This window comes from Anolis sagrei, chromosome 4, assembly GCF_037176765.1.
Source record: "Anolis sagrei isolate rAnoSag1 chromosome 4, rAnoSag1.mat, whole genome shotgun sequence".
In the NCBI taxonomy this organism is placed as follows: domain Eukaryota; kingdom Metazoa; phylum Chordata; class Lepidosauria; order Squamata; family Dactyloidae; genus Anolis; species Anolis sagrei.
The window spans coordinates 140,292,228-140,306,487 of NC_090024.1; the positions used below are offsets into that span (position 1 = coordinate 140,292,228).

The following is a 14,260-nucleotide window of genomic DNA, read 5'->3' on the forward strand; positions in this document are numbered from 1 at the left end:
GGAGAGGAAATGAGAAAGAGAGAGAGAAATGGAAAGAAAAAGAGCAAGAAAAGAAACAGAGTAGAAAGAGAAAGAAAAGGAGAGAGAAAAAGAAAAAAGGAAGGAAAGAAAGGGAAAGAGAGTAAGAGAGAAAGAAAATGAAAGAAAGGTAGAAAGAAAAAACGAGAGAGAGGAAGAAAAGGAAAAAGAGATTAAAAAGAGTAAGTAAGAAAGAAAAATCGAGAGTGAGAAAAGAAAGAGGGAAAGAAAAAGAGAAAAAGAGAGCAGAAGAAAAGGAGAGAGAGAAAGAAAAAAGGGGGAAACAGTGAGGGAGGGAGAAAAGGAAAGAGAAAGAAAGAAAGAAAAGAAAGGGAAAGAGAGCAGGGGAGAGGAAGAAAAGGAAAGAGGGAGAAAACAGCAAGCAAGCAAGAAACAAGAGAGAGCGAGAAAGGAAAGGAAAGAGAGTAGAAAAGAGAGATGAAAAAGAAAGAAAAAGAGAGAAAAAGAGAAAGCAAGGAAAGGAAAGAGAAAGAGAGGAAGGAAGGAAGGAAGGAAAAGGAAAGAGAGGAAGAAAAGGAAAAAGAGAGGGGAAGATGAAGAAAGAAAGAAAAAGAGAGTGGGAGAGGAAGAAAAGGAAAGTGAGAGAGAGAAGAATGAGTAAGCAAGAAAGAGAAAAAGAGAGAGGGAGAAGCAAAGAGATTAGGAAAGAGAGGGGGGGAAGAAAAGGAAAGAGAAAGCAAGAAAAAGAAAGTGAGAGAGAAGAAGAAAGGGAAAGAATGAAAGAGAGGAAGAAAAAGAATGAGGAAGAAGGAAAGAGAGAGAGAGAGAGAGAGCGGGGGGGGGGGGAGAGAGAAGAGAAGAAAAAGAGAAGAAAAGCACCCAAACTTTTTGCTTGCATTTATAAAATAGTCCGAGGAATTGGGAAGTTTTGTTTTGTTTCCTAATAAATTGGCCTCAAATCCGGCGGCCAAACGGCACAATCATAAACCATCAAAGGCCATCACTCCCGGCTTTAATATCGATTCTTTCCCGAAGGTTGGATGTCGCCGAGGAAGATAACTGGCCAAGAGAGGTGATTCAAGGGGGGGGGGGGGGAGAGAACGAACCCCTTTCTTTTGACGAAGTTCCTAAATTAATATGGGGCGGGGAGGGGAGGGGGAGGGAGGGGAGGGGGAGCGAATTCCCCGCTTGAACGGCCGGATTAGGAATATTTCTCGAAGAAAAGAAAGGAGAGGGTGTGAATTGACTTTAGCCTGCAATGGTCTAAGGCGGAATTACAGCTTGTAAAATCGCTCTCCATCAGTCTCCCGGGAGACGGGCTCAGTTCGACTTGGGTGTTCCAAGGCCGCCTGGTGGCCCCCCGACATAATGAGCCCCACCGCCGCCCCCCGAGCGTGTGGCTCACCGCCCCTTTCTCCCCCACCCCTCCCAGAAGCCTCACGCCTCTCGGCCCCCCAAGTTCTACCCATTTCTGGGGTTCCTCAGCGGTGGGGAGCAGACAAACACACACATATACACATTCCTCAGCCAACGGACCCCCGCTTTGGAGACAGGGAAGAAAGGGAGAGAAGAGTAGGGTGACTTTTCTTATCAAAGTGCGGGCAGCGTCCTTGCCTCCAGGGCTTTGATGTCTGGCTGTCTTTCAGGCCCTCCTTGCATGTCATTACCGGGCACACAAGGGAGGCAGAGGTGCGGGGCGCTTTTCTGGTGGTTTGGATGGGATGTTTTGAAAAGAGAGAGAAAGAGAGGAGGAGAAAAGCCCGGCCTGAGATGATTTCTGCCCTGGGAATGGCAGGAGTTGGTGGCTTGGCCACAAACAAGCAAGATCCGCCCTATTTCCTTGTTGGTGGCCAAAATAACTCCCTCTTTAACAGACAAGAGTTCTTTGTCCCACCCTGAACATTCCACAGATATATGAACCCAATTTTCCTAGTTCCAACAGACCTCACAAGCTCTGAGGACGCTTGCAATAGATGCAGGCAAAACGTCAGGAGAGAATGCCTCTAGAACACAGCCATATAGCCCGAAAAAACCTGCAACAACCCAGTAACCCCCTCTCCTTTGGAAAGATTCGTGTCATTGAGATGATATGTTCTCCCATCTCCCTCCTTTCAGTTTTCAAACACACTCATCCCTTTCTCCCAGACTCTTGCATTTAAATCCTTTTTTCTGTTATTGTCTTCCAGAGGTAGATCCATAAGTGGTTGTGAAGACCTACTTCTGGGTCCATAACCTTTTCGCATAACACTTCCTGATGGAAGCTGATCAGGAGGAGGGTTTGCTTGACATGCCTCCCCCTTGATTGGACCTGTATCCAAGATTTTTTTTTTTCATGTCAGGAGTACTGTTACTGTTACTACGACTTACTGTTACAGTAAGTCGTAGCAGGATCAAGTGTGTGTTAAAAAAAACCCTTATGGTGTTAATTATTATGTGCAGCTGGTAATGTAGGTCAACCAGCATGTTTGGGCCACACCCGGTGGGGTATAACTGTATGGATTTTAGAATATAGTTTGGAGAAGTAATATGCTGTAATGCTGCTGCTATGCTCAACACCGATGCTTTTTGCTACGGTAGAATAGCTATTTACTCAGGGTTTATGTTTTCCTCTCTCATTTGAATGAAGATGAAGAAGCCTTATTCTCTGTTACTTACAAGAACTATGTAAATTTGTTGCAATGTTTGATTTTGTATGCAACACTGCAAGTTTATGCCTCTGCTGATAAGAGTGGAGTTCTTCTGTTCCTTTTTTCCTCTTATCTGTGTGCTGGAGCTGATAGAGGGAGCTCATCCGAGCCCCCCCCCCCCCCCCCGGATTGGAACCTGCGACCTGTCGGTTTTCAGTCCTGCCGGCACAAGGGTTTAACCCACTTCGACAGGGACAGGTATCCAAGATATCAAGCTGCTTCCCAACTACATGAAGTGGCCCTTGATGTGTCCCTCAAGACTTCCTTGCGGGTGACTGCTATAGACTGCCATATTTCCAAGTGAGGCTTCCTGAGGACTAAAGCTCCAGCCTTGTTCGCCCCAATCCCCAAGGAAATCTTCCCCAGCTTGGACTGGACCCACACTGCCATATAATGCAGCTCAAACTGCATTACATGGCACTGTAGATCCAGCTCAAAGGGGACTCATGTCTTCCTCTTCGACAGGAGGGCATGTTTACCTTGAAATACCCTCTTTCCATTCTGCTTTCGAGGAAAGGTAACTAAATAGGTAGGGGCTACAATCCTATGCACAAGTAAGTCCCATTGAACCCAATTGATCTATAGAGACAAACATGGTTTCAGAAAGAATTCTCCCCATCGACCCTTTTCAGAAGCAGGCTTCCCTAATATTCACCCAATGAACCCCATCTTTTACGAGTTTCATCCTCAGCAAATGTCCGGCTGCTAGTTAATTAAAATCCTACGCCCAGAAGAGCTGATTATGATTGACCACATCCAGGCGAAACGAGGAAAAGTGTCCTCCAAGAATCTCCGTATTTTCGCGCATGCGCGTGAGAGAGGAGCACAGACCTAGCGGTCAGGGATGTCGCGCCCCTTGACCCTTCCTTATTCCAGGCTCGCCTCGGTCCTGACAGCATACTTCAGGTCCTTTCTCGATGTGCCTTGAAATGGATGGAGGTGTTCACCAGGATTCAGTTTGCTCTCCTGCCCTTTAAAATATGAACCCAGTGGTTGGAGTAGGGCTATTGAACCCGTTAGGTTTTACTGCGCCATTCAACAGTTGAGCTAATAGCTCTGCTGTAACTGGGAACGATCGATGACATTTCAGCCTGGATTATGGCAGCGAGGTTGAATCTACACAGTGCACACACAGCCAGCTATACAACAATGCGGTTCCAGAATGAAGATTAATTGTATTGAAGTGCTGTGTAGATTCAGCCTGAGAAGTAACGAGACTCCATGGGTTTCTGCCTTTGCAGTTCCAGAGAGCCAGTCACCTCTCCCCTGCCCGCACCCCAAAAATCCCGAATGTGTTAGAATAGATACCAATCGGGTTTACTCAGTGGTGGACGGTTCGCTTTTTATTCATCCTGGTAGTAGGATAAAAAGAGGACTGAACCATCCCTCCAGTCACCCCCATGCTTTATCCTTAATATGGGATAAAATTGGGCAGTGACATTGTCATGCAGCTTTGAGTCTCTTTTAAGAGAGAATAATGGGATGCTAATAATAATAATAATAATAATAATAATAATAATAAATATTTATATAATAATGATATGATATCATCATCATACTATTATTAAGTAATGATATTAATTATTATTAAATGTTACTATAATAATAATACGACGATGGTATCATCATATTATTAAGTAATAATATTAATTATTAAGTATTAATAGAATAAGAATACGACGATGATGGTATTCTCATCATATTATCATTATTAAGTAATAATAGTAAAGGTAAAGGTAATGTCAGGGGAAAACCTTTACCTTTACTATTATTACTTAATAATGTCCAATCGTGTCCTACACTGTGCGTTGATGCTCATATCCAATTCTAAGCCAAAGAACCGGCGTTGTCCGTAGACACCTCCAAGGTCATGTGGCCAGCATGACTGCATGGAGCACCCTCACCTTCCCGCCGGAGCGGTACCTATTGATCTACTCACATTTGCATGTTTTCGAACTGCTAGGTTGGCAGAAGCTGGGGCTGACAGCGGAAGCTCACGCCGCTCCTCGGATTCGAACCTGCGACCTTTCGGTCAAGAATCTCAGCAAGCTTCGTGGTTTAATCCACTGCCCCACCGGGGGCTCCTCAGTAATAATATTAATTATTAAATATTAATATAATAAGAATACGACGATGGTGATATTACCATCATATTATCATTATTAAGTAATATTAATCATTAAATATTAATAGAATAAGAATACGATGGTGATTATATTATCATATCATCATTAAATAATATTATCATTATTAAATATTAATATAATAATACGATAATGATATGTCATATTATTATTAATAATATTAATTATTTTTAAATATTAATATAATAGTACGATTATGATATTATCATCAAATTATTAAGTAATGATATTATTAAATATAATAATAATAATAATAATAATATTTTTGTTGTGTCAGAATCGACTTGAGAAGCTGCAAGTCGCTTCTGGTGTGAGAGAATTGTCCGTCTTCAAGGACGTTGTCCAGGGGACGCCCTGATGTTTTGATGTGTTACCATCCTTGTGGGAGGCTTCTTTCATGTCCCCGCATGAGGAGCTGGAGCATATAAAGGGGGCTCAACCGAGCTCTCCCCGGATTCGAACCCGCGACCTGTCGGTCTTCAGTCCTTCCAGCACAAGGGTTTTACCCACTGCGCCACCCGGGGGCTCAATAATAATAATAATAATAATAATAATAATAATAATAATAATAATAGGAATGGAAAGGAAACGGTTAAATTCCTCTTTTATTGGGCTTCTTTTTTTAAAAAAAAATTCACAGGAAGATCAGGAGACACATAAAAGACCCATTTACAACAGGGAGATTGTTCCTGGAGGAAGCGAGTAGTCTGTTCGTTAGTTACAGAGGTGTCTATTGCTTTGGGACTTTGCCAAACCCGGTAAATCGGGGAGGAAAGGGGATAAGTATTGGTAAATGCGAAAATGGACGGGTTTAGGTCTTGGATCTCTCCACCGCGCCCCAACAAATGCCTCCTCTCTTCCGCCTCCTTTGCACCCCCTTTGCTCCCTCCTGCTGCCCTTCAAAAGGAGGGCCTTTCTCAGTCTCGCCGTGTATTTTTTTTCCCCTTCGGGAAGGAGGCTAGAGGTGAATCCCTTTCCCCTCCTCAGCCCTCCTCCATCAAAGGGCCCAAAGCGAAGGACGTGGCGAGACACTCATTTAATGACAAGTAATTGACAAATCCGAGAGGCCGCATTACCACTGGGCTAGGAGAGTATTAATTATTGAAAAACCATTAGCCTCTGTGTGTGTCCTCCAGCGATCCCATCTTGTTCAGGAAATATAAGCTGTCACGTCCCTTTAGATGGAGGGGAAATCAGATGAAGAAGTCCCCCTCCTCCACCACCCTTTCCACGTCCCCGCTCCAACGCAATGGAGGAGCTTCCGAGACAGACCTCAGTCCCCAAATCTAGGAAATAAGGGGGGCTCTCGCCTTATTTTCTAGTGAAACAAGCCCTTGGATCTGACCCCCTCCCTTTGGAATGCCTGTAGTTTGAAAGAAGTGAGAGAGAAGGGAGCGTGATTGTTCGGATTCCATTAGAATATGGGAAACTGGGCAAAATGCCCACGCGAGGAACATTGTGCGCGATCGAGCCGCGAAAAGAACCCCTTATGCACTTAATTATAGAGATTTCGTGTTTAAAACATACACACAAAAGACCTCCATTTAGCAGGACCTTTCGGAGATCCAGTATCCCCCAAACCAAGTGTGAAATGGACATCTATGGGAATACAGGCCAATAAACAACATTTTGTTTTCCCCTAGACGAGCTATAGACGAGGATGTTTTGGAAGTGACCCTTTCCTAGACGGTATAGAAGCCGCGCGCCAAAGGAGCCCTTCCCTCTGTGGCGGAAAGAGCAGGCTGCCCACCGGAAGTTCCCCGCACAACTGTAAACAGTTAGATTTCTCTCACCCTCCCATTACGCCATCCTAGGATTTGTCATCTTATGAAGTGCCCCAAACTCTTTTCCTGGACCTCAGCACCTCTGCTAGAGAGTTCTCAGCGCCTTGAGGAAACTACAAATCCCAGGATCCCATAAAGTTAAAGCCACAGAATAATTACAGCGGCTTTACAAAATTTGGGAAGGGGCTGTGGGGATTTCTCTCCTTTCTTCCAAAGCTGAGGCCTCTTCTACACTGCCCTTCTAGCCCAGGATCTGATCCCAGGTTATCTACTTTGAACTGGATTATGTGAGTCTCCACTGCCAGATGATTTGGGATAAATAGATAGATAAATAGATGAATAGATAGATAGAGTGACAGACCGAGAGATAGATAGATAAATAGATGAATAGATAGATAGAGTGACAGACCGAGAGATAGATAGATAAATAGATGAATAGATAGATAGATACACAAGAGGATGGATGAATGGATAGATAGATAGACAGACAGACAGACAGACAGATTTCAGCCCTCCCTCCAGGTGCTTCCTAACAGCTGGTAAGATGATGAAGAAGAAGAATATAATTATAATATATAATAATATATTATTATATAGTTATAATATATAATAATATATTATAATATAATTATATAATAATTATATAATAATATAATTATAATAATAAGATACTATACTAGGATTTGTCTTCTAATGAAATCCCTCAAATTCTGTTGGACTTCTTTCCTGAACTACAGCAAGTATGACAGAGGATTCTCAGCGCCTTGAGGAAACTACAAATCCCAGGATCCCATAAAGTAAAAGCCACAGAATAATTACAGCAGCATTACAAAATTTGGGAAGATGCTATGAGGATTTCTCTAATTTCGTCCAAAGCGGAGGCCCTTTCTACACTGCCCTTATATCTCTAAATCTGATCCCAGGTTATCTGCTTTGAACTGGATTATGAGTCTCTACTGCCAGATAACCTGGGATAAGAAGATAATCTGGGACCAGACCCTAAGATATAGAACAGCGCAGAACGGGCCTGAGGCTGGATCTACACTGCCATATAAGATCCAGAGTGTCTGCTTTTAAACTGGCAGCGTGGAGTCGACTCGTATAACCAGCTCAAAGCAGATAATGTGGATTCTTTGATTTGTATATTTATGTGTGAAAGGTGTGAGAGAGAAAGAGAGAGAGAAAATGAGGAGCGACACACACATAGCTTCTGGTGTGAGACAATTGGCCGTCTATAAGGACAGTTGTCCAAGGGACGTTTACCATCCTGTGGGAGGCATCTCTCATGTCCCCTCATGAGAAGCTGGAGCTAATAATTTGGATGATATGGCAGTGTGGCTTCAGACAGAACCCAGCAATTGCCCCAGAAGAGCCTTTTGTCCGCACTGTCTGCCGTCTGCAAGGACGTTCCTCAGGGGGTGCCCGGGTTTTTTACCATCCTATTTTTCACCCTCCTTTGGGAGGCTTCTCTCATGTCCCACATGAGAAGCAGGATCTAACAATCTGGATTGTCTGGCAGTGTAGATTCAGACAGAATCCAGCAATTGCCCCAGAAGAGCCCTTTGTCCGCACTTCCTTTTCCTGTTTTGAAATGCGACTTAGGCATCCTTGCCAAAACTCCTCCGCCTTTGCCACTCAGCCCGTTGGAGGCTTTTGCATGCTTGCTCTTCTTTCCCCCTGCGAGGGAGGCATTTCATGACCCAGGGAGAAGGTGGCAATGGGAAGAAGAGCGAGGAGGAGGAGGTTGAGGTTAAGTGTGGGTTTGATTTGGCGGCGAGGAGGAAGATAGGTGTGTAAGCAGAAAGGAAGAGAGGTGAGGTGGGTCTCCTTGCGAGAACAAAGGGCCCTTCCACGCAGCCCTATCTCCCAGAATATCAAGTCAGAAAATCCCACATTATCTGAGTGGGGGAAAGAACTCTTATCTGTTAGAGTTTGCTACCTTGATGAGCATTTAATTGCCTTATAGCTTCAAAGCCTGTCTGATGGTGGCGGGGGGGGGGGGGGGTCCTTTGTTTGGAGGTGTTAGCTGGCCCTGATTGATTCTTGTCTGGAATTCCCCTATTTATTTATTTTTAGTCTTGCTCTTTATTTACTGCCCTGATGCTTGAGTTTTTTAAAATACTGGTAGTCAGATTGTGTTCATTTCCATTGTTTCCTATTTCTGTTGAAATTGTCCACATGCTTGTGGATTTCAGTAGCCTGACATGAGTGGTCCAGCATTTCTATGTTCTGAAATAATATGTGTAAGCAGGTTGGTTATCTGAGTGTGGACTCAAATAACTCAGTTCAAAGCAGATATTGTGGGATTTTCTGCCTTGATATTCTGAGATATAGGGCTGTGTGGAAGGGCCCAAAGAGAACGGGCTTGGAAAGGGGCTCTCCACCTCCAGAGACAGAAGAGGAACCCAATCCATCCTCCTCCAGGTCGAAGCGAGCCGGTTGGGAGCCCTTGCTTCTCCTGCCCCCCCCCCCTCCGATCGAGGGCTCCCTCCCCTCCTCCCCGCCTGTCCCCTCGTCCAGCCCTGCCCTGCGTCCCGGGAGCCACGCGGGGCCTTCTCCCTGCCTACCTGGCACGGCTGGCACGGCGGCGGCGGCGGCGGCGTGGAGGCGGAGGCGGCATCTCCGGCCCATCCGCCAGGCTCTCTCTCGCTCTGCTCTGCGCCGCCTCGCCGCGGCCCCGCCGCCTTTATGGGCGCCACTGTTGACTTTAGCACAAAGCAAAGATTTCCCGAGCCCGCGAGTTTAAAAAAATGAATATTTTACCCAGATATCGATCAGCGTTATAAAATTCAGTTAAAGCACAACGGGGCGCGGAAGGAGTAAAGAGGAAACACACCGCCGCCACCCCCCACCCCCTTCCCGAACACACACGCACACATCCACCCCCCGAAGTGCTAATATCTGTGCAAATTGACTGAACTCTCAAGTTCGCCCTCCTGGAATTTGAAGTGAGATTTACTGTTGTTGTTGTTATTAGTGTTGGTTGTGTTTACGCGTCACTCGCGCGGGCCTGAAGATCAAGAGGATGGAGTATGTTGCAAAGTTGCAAACCGGCCTCTCCTTATTTCTGTTTGGAAAACCTGATCCGAGGCATTAAGATGGGGAATCGGGCAACTCAATGACATCTCCCTCCCGAGAAGGGAATCGGGCAACTCAGTGACACCTTCCCCGCAAAAGGGAATCCGGCAACCCAATGATACCTCTCTCCCGGCTCCCTCATCCCCTCCGCTGGCCCACCCGACATGCCTCCCCTTTTGAAGCCGGCCCGAAGGATATCTTATCAGGCAGCTAAGTGGTTTCCAACGACCGCGGCGCAAAGGGGCAGGTTAGAGCATCCCTTTCGCTCCCCATTGTCCGCCCAATCGCCCCCATCCCGGGCCCCCATTCGGCCTCGCCGCGGGAGCCTTTTATGTGGTAATGAACACACATTTTCCGCTTTGCTTCACAACGTGTGTGTCCTCGCCGAGCCCGGATTGTGCAACCCTCTCCCCCCCCCCCCCCTTCGCGTTAGTCTTTATTTTTCAGCTGAAAGTGTCAAGGAAGCATGTGGGGAGCCTTCCACACAGCCCTATACCCCAGAATATCATGGCAGAAAATGTTATCTGAATCCACACTGCCATATATTCCAGTTCAAAGCAGATTATGTGGGACTTTATTCAGCTGAGTGGAAGGAGCCGGAGTAGACATCACCATACTTCCCCTGTAAATATAATCTCTCCTCCAGGGTTGAGGTGGCTTTCACGAGGCTTTACCTTGACTTATCCCACAATATCTGCTTTGAAATGGGTTATCTGAGTCCACACTGCTATATATTCCAGTTCAAAGCAGATAATGTGGGATTTTATTCAGCTGCGTGGAAGGGGCCTGAGAAGACATCAATATGCTTCCCCTGTAAATATAATCTCTCTTCCAGGGTTGAGGTGGCTTCAACGAGACTTATCCCACAATATCTGCTTTGTACTGCAATATATGGCAGTGTGGACACAAATAGCCCATTTCAAAGCAGATATTGTGGGATACCTCAAGGTAAACACTTGCTGAAGCCACCTCAATCCTGGATTACATTTACAAGGGAAGCATGTTGATGTCTTCTCAGGCCCCTTCCAGGCAGCTGACAAAAATCCCACATTATCTGCTTTGAACTGGGATATATGGCAGTGTGGACTCAGATAACCCAGTTCAAAGCAGATCTTGTGGGCTAAATCAAGGTGAACCCTCGCGAAAGCCACCTCAACCCTGGACGAGAAATTATATTTACAGAGGAAGCATGTTGATGTCTTCTCAGGCCCCTTCCACGCATCTAAATAAAATCCCACATGTTCTGCTTTGAACCGAGTGTGGACTCGGATAACCCATTTCAAAGCAGATCTTGTGGGATATATCAAGGTAAACTTTTGCTGAAGCCACCTCAACCCTGGATTATATTTACAGCGGAAGCATGTTGGTGTCTTCTCAGGCCCCTTCCAGGCAGCTGAAAAAAAATCCCACATTATCTGCTTTGAACAGTGTGGCAGTGTGGACACAGATAACCCAGTTCAAAGCATATATTGTGGAATTTTCTGCCTTGATATTCTGGGATATAGGGCTGTGAGGAAGGGCCCTGGGTTCTGGAGGAAACAAATACTTTTTTAAAATTTCAGTGACGGAATCTGCTTGCATTAAATCAGATCAGTGGGATGTCGGATGGAGAATAATCAGATTAGAGGGAAGGCGGGCTTGTTTCGCCCTCGGGTCTTGACAGAAGCATCTGATTTTCTTATTGAGTTGAAAAAGGGTTACATGGCCAGAATCACTGGGTTACTGTGAGTTTTCAGAGCTGTCTGATAAATAGGAGTAGAACAATTCTGGTCTGTATGCCACCAACAGGATTCCAGTGTTTGTGTGGTATTTTCTCTCAGGTCTCTACCTTGAGTCAGCCACCCCCTTGGCTTAGTGGTGTGGTCTGCATTTATGAGCTTGGTGTGTATGTGTGTGTATTTAAAAGGAAACATTTCCCATAGTTCTCTGTCCATGGTCCCAACTTTTGGTTTAGTAAAACAAGAAGAGATGGGAAGCAAAAAGTAACTGGCTTTAAAGAGATAATGCCTAGGCCTCAGTTCTCAGTCTGAGTTAGTTCTTCAGCAGTGTTACTTAGCTGTACAACTTTCAGTTCACCCAGCTAGAAACCAGATCAATGACAATGAGTAGCTATATCTGATTGAGAGGACACTAACTAGAAAGTATTTGAAATGGCCTTCCTTTGTCTGGCAGACCTCAGGAACATTGGGCTGCAGCTCCTACCTTCCTCAGCCTAGCAGCCTGCAGCTGAGAATGATAAGCTAATGAGAAAGGACTATTTTGAATTAATCTGAAAGTTTTAGGTAGTGTTTGATCCAGGGTGCTCAACTTTAACCCCATAAACTATTTTCCAAGAGAATAGGGCCTTTGTTGAAGTTCTGAAGAATGCATGTGCCTGAAGAACTTGGCCTCTTTCACCCTATGCGGTTTTGTAGTGTTATGATTCCACTTTGTCTGCCATAGCAATATCCTACAGAATCCTAGGTGTGCAGTTTGGTGGAAACATCAGACAAACTCCCTGACTGAGAATTCAGGTTTCCATGGCAATTAAAACAGAAGCATAGCACTACAATTGTGTGGTGTGGAAGGCATATGGTTCTCGCAGTATTGGATTTGGGTGGGAATATTTTAATAAATCAAACACAGAAATAATCCTTAGAATGTGCTCTTTAACTTGCTTGAAATTTCTCTCTGAGTGATACAATGATGGTCCTGAATCAATCTGTCAACCTTTTGCTTGTGAAACTCAGTGGTTGCTGTCACAGGAAGTCCAACTCTTTGTTTGTCAAGCAAGTCAGAGGTTCCCATCTCAACATATTTAAACTTACTCACCCAACTAAGCACAGTACTCACATCAACACAATCACATAAACAGCTTGATGAATCTGATGAATCTCCTTTGAGGTGCCACTTTCTGCTGTCAAGAATTCAATGACTGCATGTCTGTGCAGGGTTCCATACTTTGCACTTTAACAACACAACCGTTCAATGCTAAGGTTTCCTGACAAAATGGAACTGTGGAGGAGAGTCTACTGAACAAGCCAGTATCTGTTGCATACCAGTACTGCCATCTGTTGAGGAGTTACGAAGGTGGAGGCATAACTTTTCATTCAACCCTCAACCCACTTAGATTTTCCTTCGGTGTTTTGGCCATCTTAAACCTTGACAAAGGGAGACCCATTAATTTGATATTATTGACAGGAAAGCTTGTACTCCTATGCATTCTTGTTGGTCAGCAATAACAGAGGACTGCAAAATCTAGTAACATATTTCAGACACTCTTCTTAGTCAAAGTCTATTTAATTCAAAGGATTGGGTTATTAATATGATACAGAAGGATATTTGCCTGAAGGATACTTGCCCGAATGTGATGTGTAAAACCTGCTTTGGTCTTCAGGTGTAGGATAGGTTCACACCTACAAGTCACCCCGAGATAAGCCACATATACTACATTTAGGGCCCTGCATAGCCAGACTTCCTGTCCTGACAAAAACGGGTGAAGTCCCAGCAACCTGTGGCTTTCCAGCTGCTTCAGACTTCAACTCCCAATTGTCCCTCCTCACCAGATCACTGTGGGAAATGTTTCCCCTAACAGCTGTGGGGTCAAAGGCTGGCCAAGCATTGGAAACCTGGCTATTTTATTTGCAAGTAAGTTATGTGAAATTTGGAGAACCTTATCCTCAGCTCTGTGTGTCTATATAGCAGTGGTTCTCAACCTGTGGGTCCTCAGGTGTTTTGGCCTACAACTCCCAGAAATCCCAGCCACTTTACCAGCTGTTAGGATTTCTGGGAGTTGAAGGCCAAAACATCTAGGGAACCACAGGTTGAGAGCCACTGCTATATACGACTATGCAACAAGGTAGAAATCAGTCAGGTCCCTCTGCCTATACTGCAAAGACACTTCTGGGGCCCCAATCCTGGGGATATGTTTAGTGTAATGCTTTGAGTGTTGGACCATGACTCTGGAGATCAGGATTCAAAGTGAAACCTTGGGCAAGCCACACTCTCTCAGCCTCAACAATTCTCTCACACCCATTGGCAACCCATATCTGAACTCAGTTTTGAACTTCAGAGTAAATGTACAAAATATTGCACTATTAGAAGGGAATGAAATCTCATCCTGAATGGAATGTATCCATTTTAATCTCATTGCCTAAGGAAGCATTGGTTAAGTGTATAAGGCCACATCTACACAGTTTGAAACTACATTATATGTTCAGTGTAGACTCATATAAGGTGGTTTAATTGCACTAAATGAGTCTACACTGCCCATATACAGCCAGTCGCCAAGTTACACACAAGACAGGTTCTGTAGGTTTGTTCTTAAGTTGAATTTGTATGTAAGTTGGAACAGGTACTTTTTAAAGTGTAACTCCAGCCAAATAGATCTAGATATATAGATCTAGATAGCTTTGGGAAGCATAAGGAAGGGTTAACACCTTTGGCCTTCCTGAGTGTTTGTTTTGCTGTCTGTGCCCCTCTTCAAAAGATTTCACCTCACTTTCTGACCCAGTGATAATTGGATTTTGAAAAATGTGGCTTGTTGTGGAAACAAGGATTGGTGATAAAGCTTCAGTGGAGACACCTTTCCCCCATGATAACTCTTTCA

General features: G+C 44.7%; 1 long non-coding RNA gene across 2 annotated transcripts in view; it reads right to left on the reverse strand.

The window, feature by feature from the left end:
- The window catches only part of LOC132774209 (uncharacterized), a 65,188-nt gene extending 55,944 nt beyond the window's left edge, over nt 1-9,244 (reverse strand). For both annotated transcript variants that reach the window (XR_010909747.1, XR_010909748.1), the window contains exon 1: nt 9,162-9,244. This is a non-coding gene — a long non-coding RNA (uncharacterized lncRNA). The remainder of the gene's footprint in view (nt 1-9,161) is intronic.
- Between the last annotated feature and the right edge of the window lie 5,016 nt (nt 9,245-14,260).